The sequence below is a fragment of the Podarcis erhardii genome (genome assembly GCF_964252035.2).
Source record: "Podarcis erhardii genome assembly, chromosome: 13".
NCBI classification, from domain to species: domain Eukaryota; kingdom Metazoa; phylum Chordata; class Lepidosauria; order Squamata; family Lacertidae; genus Podarcis; species Podarcis erhardii.
This window is the reverse complement of record NC_138502.1, coordinates 28,418,527-28,427,990: the sequence shown is the minus strand read 5'-3', so window position 1 is coordinate 28,427,990 and position 9,464 is coordinate 28,418,527. Positions and strand designations below refer to the sequence as shown.

At 41.4% G+C, this 9,464-nt stretch overlaps 1 long non-coding RNA gene across 1 annotated transcript; it reads right to left on the bottom strand.

The window, feature by feature from the left end:
• Positions 1–7,622: 7,622 nt before the first annotated feature.
• On the bottom strand, positions 7,623–9,319 carry LOC309328301. Its single transcript, XR_014150753.1, has 2 exons — positions 9,200–9,319; positions 7,623–7,767 (listed from the first exon to the last, which is right to left on the bottom strand). It is a non-coding gene; the product is annotated as an uncharacterized lncRNA (long non-coding RNA).
• Positions 9,320–9,464: the final 145 nt, after the last annotated feature.

Below are 9,464 nucleotides of genomic sequence, written 5' to 3'. Positions count from 1 at the left end.
AACTGGAAATATCTGCTTCACAGTCAATCAAATGATTCTAAAAAGGGCTACAAGCTTGAAGCCAACCTTATGCTCAAATCTCACGTGGATGACGACACTAAACCAAAAAGCTGGAATCCTGGCCCTAGTACTCCATCATCCCATTTCAGCTACAGAAACTCTGTGCACAAGGTTATAAGTAACAACAAAAAAGAATGATAATGGATTTTAACGACTTTGGTGAATTTGGCTCTTGGCTACAAAAGTTCACGCTACAGTAAAAAAGCCATTAGAGGGCCACCATGTGTCCTCATCTTGCTTCGAAAGCGACACTGGCCAGAATTTTAGAGGGATATTTCAAGGTGGCTTTCTTCCACTTTTTATGTCATATTAACTTCCCAAAGCGGCATATTCCAGACTGAGGTTACAATTCTACACACATGCACACAGAGGAGCAAACCTTCATGAACTCCAGACATGTCTAAGGTTGCCCTGTAAATACCATTCCTGGCATCACCTCACTTGTGAAAGCATTCATTTCCATGTAAATCTGGGTGGGGGGGTTGTGTGGCATTACCTAACAATAATTCCCAGCACCCCTTTACCATTGGCCATGCTGGCTGGGAGTGATGGGAACACCATTAGACCAATTTCTATTACACATTACATTAAAAGCAGAATGGCAAAATACCCAAACCTAGAGATCATGGTTATCCTTAGACCAGGATCCAAATGATAGCACAGCTAAGGAAGCTTTAGACAAGTGTTCCTTGAAGAGATAATTGTTCCTCGAGGTAACTGGGAATGCCTACTTTCAAAACTGAGTTTCAAAATCTGACATATGAGAGGACTGTGGTTCAAAGATGGAGAAGAAAAATATTCCTGGGTGCATAGTGGCCTTTGATCGTACCTAAAATAAGCATTTGGGTCCTGGTCATAGTCCTTTTTTATCGTAATGCTTGCTTATTTACCAGGAAAGAGCAGTATCTTTTTATTCACTTACCTAGGACACCATAACTTTTTGTGAAAAAAGGTGAAGAAAAAGCCCATGATTCAAACCCATAACCTGTATTCCTAGCAGACACCCGAGAGATTCATAATATTTGTCTGTCAAAGCAGAGGTATGTCATGTGTATTTTTACTGCCATGGAAACTCAAAACAGCATCTTAGATAAGGCTAAGTTTCTTTCATTACTGCAGACTTCAAACTATTTTGTCATTAGAAAACTAAAAAAGAAACTAATCCTGAAGAGGCATTTAAGTAAAACAATAACTGTGACCTTATGATGAAATTAGGTTGTGTGTGTTTTTAAGATTTCGAGGGCACTGCAGAGTGTCAAGATATCTTTGAGGATCCAGTTCAGTGTCTTCTTTATGTAGCTCTTCATCTGTAGCATGTAATTTTACTGGAGTGTCAACAGTTGCCTTATTACATACGGCATGCAAAGGCGGGGAAAATGACACAGCAAGTGTCAATGCTCCATTTAATTAACTTCCAACTTTTAGCAACATACAAAGCAAGCATTTCTACTGCTGGTTCTTGTGCTAGATCTTAAAATAAGTATGTCAACTGTTAATGTTTAATCTTCATAAATTCTGATCTAGAATTGTTAATATTTGTTTACTTGGCATTATGAATGTAAAACTGATTTATTAATTGCCCTGTGCGCCTTTCTCTCTCTCTCTCTCTCTCTCTCTCTCTCTCTCTCTCTTTTTGGTTGATACTTAATTTGTACTTTTTACACTTGAATTTCAAAAAGGAGACTTAAAACTAATTTTTGAGCATTAAAAAACAAGATGGGGATATGAATTTACCAAAGTAAATGATACCATGATGATACGGATAATAAAACTGAGCCTGGCAAATCTTCTTTTCTTCTTCTTCTTTGGCGATCACTCATAGCCAAGTAAAATTGTGTTCCATAAACACAGTTTTAACAATGAGTCCGTAAGTGACTGTGGAGGCCAATTCTGGATCCACACGTCCTTCCACAGTGGGGACATTGGTTTCCGGGCGGGAATTGATCATGGTGTGGATTTGCCAGGCATGCCTTCCTCTTAGCACATTTCTCCCTTGCATCCCGAGTTTGAGCGTCTTCAAAGCCCATGGCACCTTTGGTAAAGGCTGTTCTCCAACTGGAGCACTCGCAGGCCAGTGTTTCCCTGTTGTCAGTGTTTATACTACATTTTTTTAGATTTGCCTTGAGACAGTCTTCAAACCTCTTTTGCTGACCACCAGCATTACGCTTTCCATTTTTAAGTTCGGAATAGAGTAGTTGCTTTGGGAGATGATAATCAGGCATCCACACATGACCAGTCCAATGAAGCTGATGTTGAAGAATCATTGCTTCAACACTAGTGATCTTTGCTTCTTCCAGTACAATGATATTAGTTCACCTCTCCTCCCAAGTGATGCGTAAAAGTTTTTGGAGACACCGTTGATGGAATCTTTCGAGGAGCTGGAGATGGCGTTTATAAGTGGTCCATGTTTCACAAGCATATAGTAAGATTGGTAGTACAATAGCTTTGTAAACAAGCATTTTGGTTTCCCTGCGAATGTCTCGGTCTCCACTCTGCACTTCAATTGGGAGAAAGCTGAACTTGCAGATCTCAGGCGATGCTGGATTTCAGCATCAATGTTGGCCCTTGTGGAATGATAACTGCCTAGTTAGGAGAAGTGATTGACATTTTCCAACATTACACCATTGAGTTGGATTTGTGGTGCTGCAGAGGGGTTATTTTGTACTTGTTGGAGCAGCACTTTGGTTTTGGGGATGTTGAGTGATAAGGCAAGCTTTTCATAAGCTTCTGCAAAGATATTCAGGATGGTTTGGAGGTCATCCTCTGATCATGCGCACACTACATTGTCATCAGCATACTGAAGCTCTATGATGGAAGTTACGGTAACTTTACTCTTTGCTTTCAGCCAGCTCAGATTGGAGAGCTTTCTATCTGTTCGATATATGATTTCTACTCCGGTGGGGAGTTTCCCTTCAACAAAGTGTAGGGTCATGGCAATGAAAATAATGAGCCTGGCAAATATAAACTCGGTGTCATGTGGATCTTCCTAACACAGGATACAGCGGTCGATGGTTACTATTCACATTCGAGGGTCAACCATTGTAGATGCTGAGTCACATTAAGTTTATTTCTGAAATATGTCGGTTGCCCTTCCAGCAATTCAGCACATCTTATAATAAAAAATAATAAAATACCAAAAAATAAAGGCAGTAAAAAGAAACTTGCAGAAACAGCAGAACCCAGCCTTTCCAAATAAAAAGACTTTCATGTGCCAGCACAAACTATGCAATGAGGGAGCAAGTCTGATCTCCGGGAGGAGGGGGGGGAGGCAAAGCTTCCCAGAGTAGAGGCCACTCAGTGAAGCTTAGTCCATTATGGGAAATGGGGCATTGCCACACCAACTTCAGTGTGCTGTCAGCCTTGCTACTTACAACAAATCCGGAGGTGGCTATACTAGTCACTGACTGTGGATCCACCTGCCTGCTTTCAGCGCCACCAGTCACCATGGGCACTAGCCACCACTGGTGCCACTGCAGCAAAGGCCCTGCACTGCACCCTATCAGACAATCTACTAATAGTAAATGGTGGAACGTGGGCTCAGAAGAAGGCTGTTTCTCCAAAATGGCTGTTTTTCTTGTTAAAAAAACAAGGAAAAGCATATGGGAGAAGGCGCTCACAAAAGTAAGCCATTTGGGGCTTTAAATGTGAGACCCAGCACTTTGAATTAAGCAGCCGCTATTACTGTGTTGAAACTGAAGTAATACAATCTCTCTGTCATTCCAGAGATGGGTCTAGACTGAAATAGGTTTCATCCTGGCGGCCCAAGTTGCAAATCCATTTCCAAAGGAAAGGGGGGAAACAGTCCCTCAGCAAAGAACTTTCTCAAATAACTTTGAGAAGCCGAATTTGCCTGTATGTTAACTGTTTTCAGAATATATTGACTGAAAGATTACCAAATAAAAAATAAAAAAATCCTGCAGGTAGCCATTGGTCAATTAGGGGGGTGGGATCCTAACCCCACAGTATAGCTATGGCTTTCTGATTCCAAGGCAGAACCAGTGTTTGTTTTTTTTCTAGGAAAAATGTGCCGGAACTCACCATGAACGCCTCCCTTGTACTCTAAGAATAGCAATATGGCCCACCAGAGAGGTGCCAGAAATGAGTTCCGGCTAGGGGGAAACCCCTAGCATTGTGCAGGAATCTGCAACCCAACAGTTTAAGATGGTGCGAGTTTGTCTGTAAGGGATTAATGTGTAGGATGAATGTACAGAGTGCCTCAAGGTATAAGTGATTCTTGAGTCCATCCAAGTTCTGAGTCATACAGGACTTTCAAGAAAAGCCCATAATTAAGGGCAGCAAAACACTGGGCTCCTGTTTAAAAATGTGGTCCTTTATTTCCCATCTTTGGTTTTGCCAAGACCCACCTACTCACTGATGGCCCAGTCCAGCAATTAAGGGCAGAAGGCAGCAAAGCTCAATTATTGCTCAAGGATAATATACATTACACACAACACCAAATGTTATGCAAGCTCTGCCACAGATACAATAAGTCGGCGCTACCCATCATGTCACTGCCAACAGTGATTATCTTTCTATCTATCTCATAGCATAACAATCTTGCACCTTAAATGAAAGTAGCTCACATTTGCAACAAAACTACAAAAAGAACAAGTAAAACAACCAGATAAAAGCAATCGCATAGCTGTTCACTGAACTGTTTACAACAGGATTAGCAAACCAAACAAAAACGCTCCCATTCAGGGGTAAATACAATTGCCCAAATCCCTTATTAAAATTAATTATTTTGTTTAGCTGTACAAATCCCAAGTCTCGATTTCATATCCCCCCCCCCCTTTTCTCTATTCAGACATGCCAAAACACAGATGACAGGTTGTTTTGATATAAATACATACAATGTCACATCTTCATTGGAATGATAGGTTTAACGTGCTAATCTGACTTCAAAGTATACAATCCAGTGTGTTTATACTGGTGGTAGAGAGGAAAACACCTTTTGGGAACTACCTGACACTTGGCTGTTTCTCCAGACAACATAAATTTATTTTAAAATATATAATAGCCTAGGAAATTTCCTCTTAGCTTTGCATTTCATCTAAGCTTTTATTTATTAATTTTTAAGCTTAGCTCTTCTCATTCTAAAGACTCAGGGAGAAAAAAATAACATTTTCAAAACAAATATATAGTTGCATGCCACTCCAATCTCCGAACAGTGTGAGATTCCAGGGGTTCCAGGCACCCAGGGTCCGTGTTTCCTTTTGGAAATGAGGCATAGTGGAGACTGTGGTATCTTCATAATATAAGGCTTATTTGCGCATATATATATATATATACAACCTGAGCCTATGATGGAGGGGCTCACTGCATAAACACCGCAAAAGGAACTTGTTTCTCCCGTAGCTGTAGTCTTGTATCACAGCAGAAAGCAAACATTGTGCTCTGCCTCTGCCTTTTACAGCCTGCAACCTTTTTTCCTTTTGGATCACATCACAGTCAAGTTTACACTCTGTTTCAAAACTCTGGCCTTCTAACTATCTAGAGCTGGAGGAGGGGGCCTCACCCATTTTCCATCTGGCACAGACTCCCCTCTCTTGCTATCTTAGCGATCCATCACCCTCCCCTTTGTTTTCTCTTAATGGCTCATCTCCCATGTGATTACCTCATAAGAAAGCTAGTCTGGCTTATATTTTAACTCTTGATAGATCCAGGGGTTCAGGAGGCTTGATTAATTTCTAACACTTACTGGGTCCAGGAATTTAGGGGAGACTGGCACCCCGAAACTCATACCAATATTTGCAGATAAAACAGGCATATTAGATAATATCAGATACTGAAAACTAGACTGTCAGGAAGAAGTTACAGATAGGTAGCCGTGTTGGTCTGCCATAGTCAAAACAAAACAAATTCCTTCCAGTAGCACCTTAAAGACCAACTAAGTCAGTTCTTGGTATGAGCTTTCGTGTGCATGCACACTTCTTCAGATACACTGAAACAGAAGTTTCCAGACCCTTCTATATAGTGAGAAGGTGGGGAGGGGTATTACTCAGAAGGGTGGTGGGAATGGGTGATTGGCAGATAGCTGTGATGAGCCTGTTGACGACTCTTAACGACTGCAATAGGTCTTACAGGAAAAAGCAAGGGGTGAAAAGGTGAAAAATGGCTTTGTCATGTATAATGAGATAAGAATCCAAGGTCTTTGTTCAGACCAGGTTTTTCCATGGTTTTGAGTTTGGTGATAAGTTGTAATTCAGCAGCTTCTCTTTCCAGTCTATTTCTGAAATTCCTTTGTAGTAAAACAGCTACTTTGAGATCTTGTATAGAATGTCCTGGGAGATTGAAATGTTCTCCTACTGGTTTCTCTGTCTTGTGATTCCTCTGTCTTGCAATTGCTCATCGTCTAACATTGTGTATGCCATAAAATGCCAACAGTGTCCTTCAGCTCTCTATATTGGACAAACAGGCCAGACCTTACGCCAAAGAATAAATGGACATAAATCGGACATCAGGAATCACAAGACAGAGAAACCAGTAGGAGAACATTTCAATCTCCCAGGACATTCTATACAAGATCTCAAAGTAGCTGTTTTACTACAAAGGAATTTCAGAAATAGACTGGAAAGAGAAGCTGCTGAATTACAACTTATCACCAAACTCAAAACCATGGAAAAACCTGGTCTGAACAAAGACCTTGGATTCTTATCTCATTATACATGACAAAGCCATTTTTCACCTTTTCACCCCTTGCTTTTTCCTGTAAGACCTATTGCAGTCGTTAAGAGTCGTCAACAGGCTCATCACAGCTATCTGCCAATCACCCATTCCCACCACCCTTCTGAGTAATACCCCTCCCCACCTTCTCACTATATAGAAGGGTCTGGAAACTTCTGTTTCAGTGTATCTGAAGAAGTGTGCATGCACACGAAAGCTCATACCAAGAACTGACTTAGTTGGTCTTTAAGGTGCTACTGGAAGGAATTTGTTTTGTTTTGTCAGGAAGAAGTTCCTCATGTGCATCTAGTCTTCTGATTACAGGGATTTATTTTTTTACTTGCAAGAGCAATCCCACAAATGGCTGCCCACAGTTGATAGTCCAAGCAAGAGTCACCGCCTTAGTGAAAACTATGGTGTGGAAAACAAGCTAGATCAAAATTGGTTATCTTAGAGGGCCATTATCCTCTGGTCACTTTGGGGCATGGGTGGGGAACATGTGGGCCTCCAGATGTTGTTGGCCTACAATTCCCATCATGCTTGATCTTTAGCCATGCTGACTGGAGCCAATGGGAGTTGGAGTCCAACAACTAGAGGGCCACAGAGGGATGATACAGATGTGTATGAAATTTGCATATCATGCGCATTTGCACATATCATGCGTATTTTGTTGGCATCCATCGGTCTTGAGACAATGGAAGAATGAGCCACTAGAGAGTTACAGCCCCTGCTGTTGCTGTAGAGACCAATATGAGAGAGACAAGTTTTATGGCAGCGGGGACAGATGAAGGCGTCCAGTTTTGCTGTTACAAATACACCATGGCATACTGATGCAGATTTAGAAATAATTTAGAGTCTTATAATATTTGATAAAAGGATGCAATGTTTCAACAAAATCGTCTACATCATTTGTATTATTCAATGCATGTAATCTCTTTGTTAATTTCTCTGGTGCAGCAATAGACCATCCATTCTGTTTCCAACTGAAGATACACAGATGTTTCAATCCTTTCCAATTCTGTGCCACTAGTAGACGTGCCACTGCAAAAGAAAAATAATTAGTTCTTTACAACAAAGCCAGATTGCCGTTCTTTTAAAATCCAAAACTTGTGGTACATTCCACGTTGACCCGCAATATAGCTTATTTCTGTAAATACCTTCTGCCACAAAGGCTTATAGGTTCTCATAGCTGTGACTCTCCTGACTAGGATACATCTGTTGGGCCAGGAATGGAAAGCCCTAATTTTACATTCCACAAACTGATTAGGACCACAAACATTTAAGGATTAAATTCTTTTTCCTTACTCGGGGGAGACAGGACTGCTTTTGGAGGTCTTCTTAGAATACTTTTTAAAATTAGGAAAATGAGCACCGGCACACATTAATCTTTTGCCCTGTGGGAGGAACAAATACCATTTAAGCCCTTGCTTTCAGATCATACCATGCGGTAGCCTCTCAATATCCCTGTCTGTACACAAAACTCTATTATATTAAAACATAGATGACTAAGCTAGACAGCACAAAAGCAAAAATAAGAATACAACACAAAGATACATCCCATCTGCAGGTAGCAAACCTTTCTCTTCAAATTCTTGAAATAAGCTAATGTGTGGAAATGTTGGCTTGCTTTGCTTCTGCCCTTTTGAAACAGAAATCTAAATTAGTCGCTAGAATTACATCAATAGGTTTATTGCTACGCTTTTGAGTATATGAAATGCTGTTCCCCCAGGAGTAAATTTGCGAAAGGCCTCTTTTAAGACTTAGAGCTTGTCGCCATTGAAGGTTGCAAAAATAAGTGGACGGAAGCCATATTTTCACCTTCCAATATGCAGTACCAAATAGTTATCAATTGAGATAATCAGGATTTTGCTGTGGCTGTGACTGAACAGCAATGTGTCTACCCCTAAACAAAAGACAGGAGCTTAAGCTGCCTTACTCAGATCTTAATCCTTCACGAGAGAGAGGGGTTTAAACATCGAAGAGAGATTGCCAATATATTTCATTATCCCCGGGGGTGGGGGGTTGTGCCTGGACAAATAGCCTTAGGAAAAACAAAACAAATTCCTTCCAGTAGCACCTTAAAGACCAACTAAGTCAGTTCTTGGTATGAGCTTTCGTGTGCATGCACACTTCTTCAGATACACGAAAGCTCATACCAAGAACTGACTTAGTTGGTCTTTAAGGTGCTACTGGAAGGAATTTGTTTTGTTTTGACTATGGCAGACCAACACGGCTACCTATCTGTAGCCTTAGGAAAGTTTTGAATAAGAGGACATTGTCCACCCTGCAGGTCAGAAGTAGCTCAGAGGGTGGTTGGAGATAGCATCAAAATAGAAACAGGAGAAAGCCCTCGCTGCGTTACTTCCCGTTTGTTTCTGGTTGCAGAAATCCTGACATTTCTGCTTAGACTTCTACCGACACTCTCCCACCTTCCCCGCATAAAAGAACCGGAGGACGAGCCCTGCGCACAGACCTGCTTAAACTCTACGCTCACTCCCTCTGCGTCACGTCGTCGCGTGGTCCTCACGTGACCCGGCGCGCGACTCCTTGCCTACCAACCGCTTCAAGCAGGCAGCTTCGGGAAATGTAATTTCTACGCTGCATTCGCAGTTTCGCAACAATCCGCTGGCAGCGTCCTTTTAAGTAGAGAGCGAGATGACTGGGTGCAAATGTCTTCCCAAATTGGGATGCTTTTGTTTTTAATTCGAAAGTGGGCAATGGGAAGGGTGGGTGAGAGA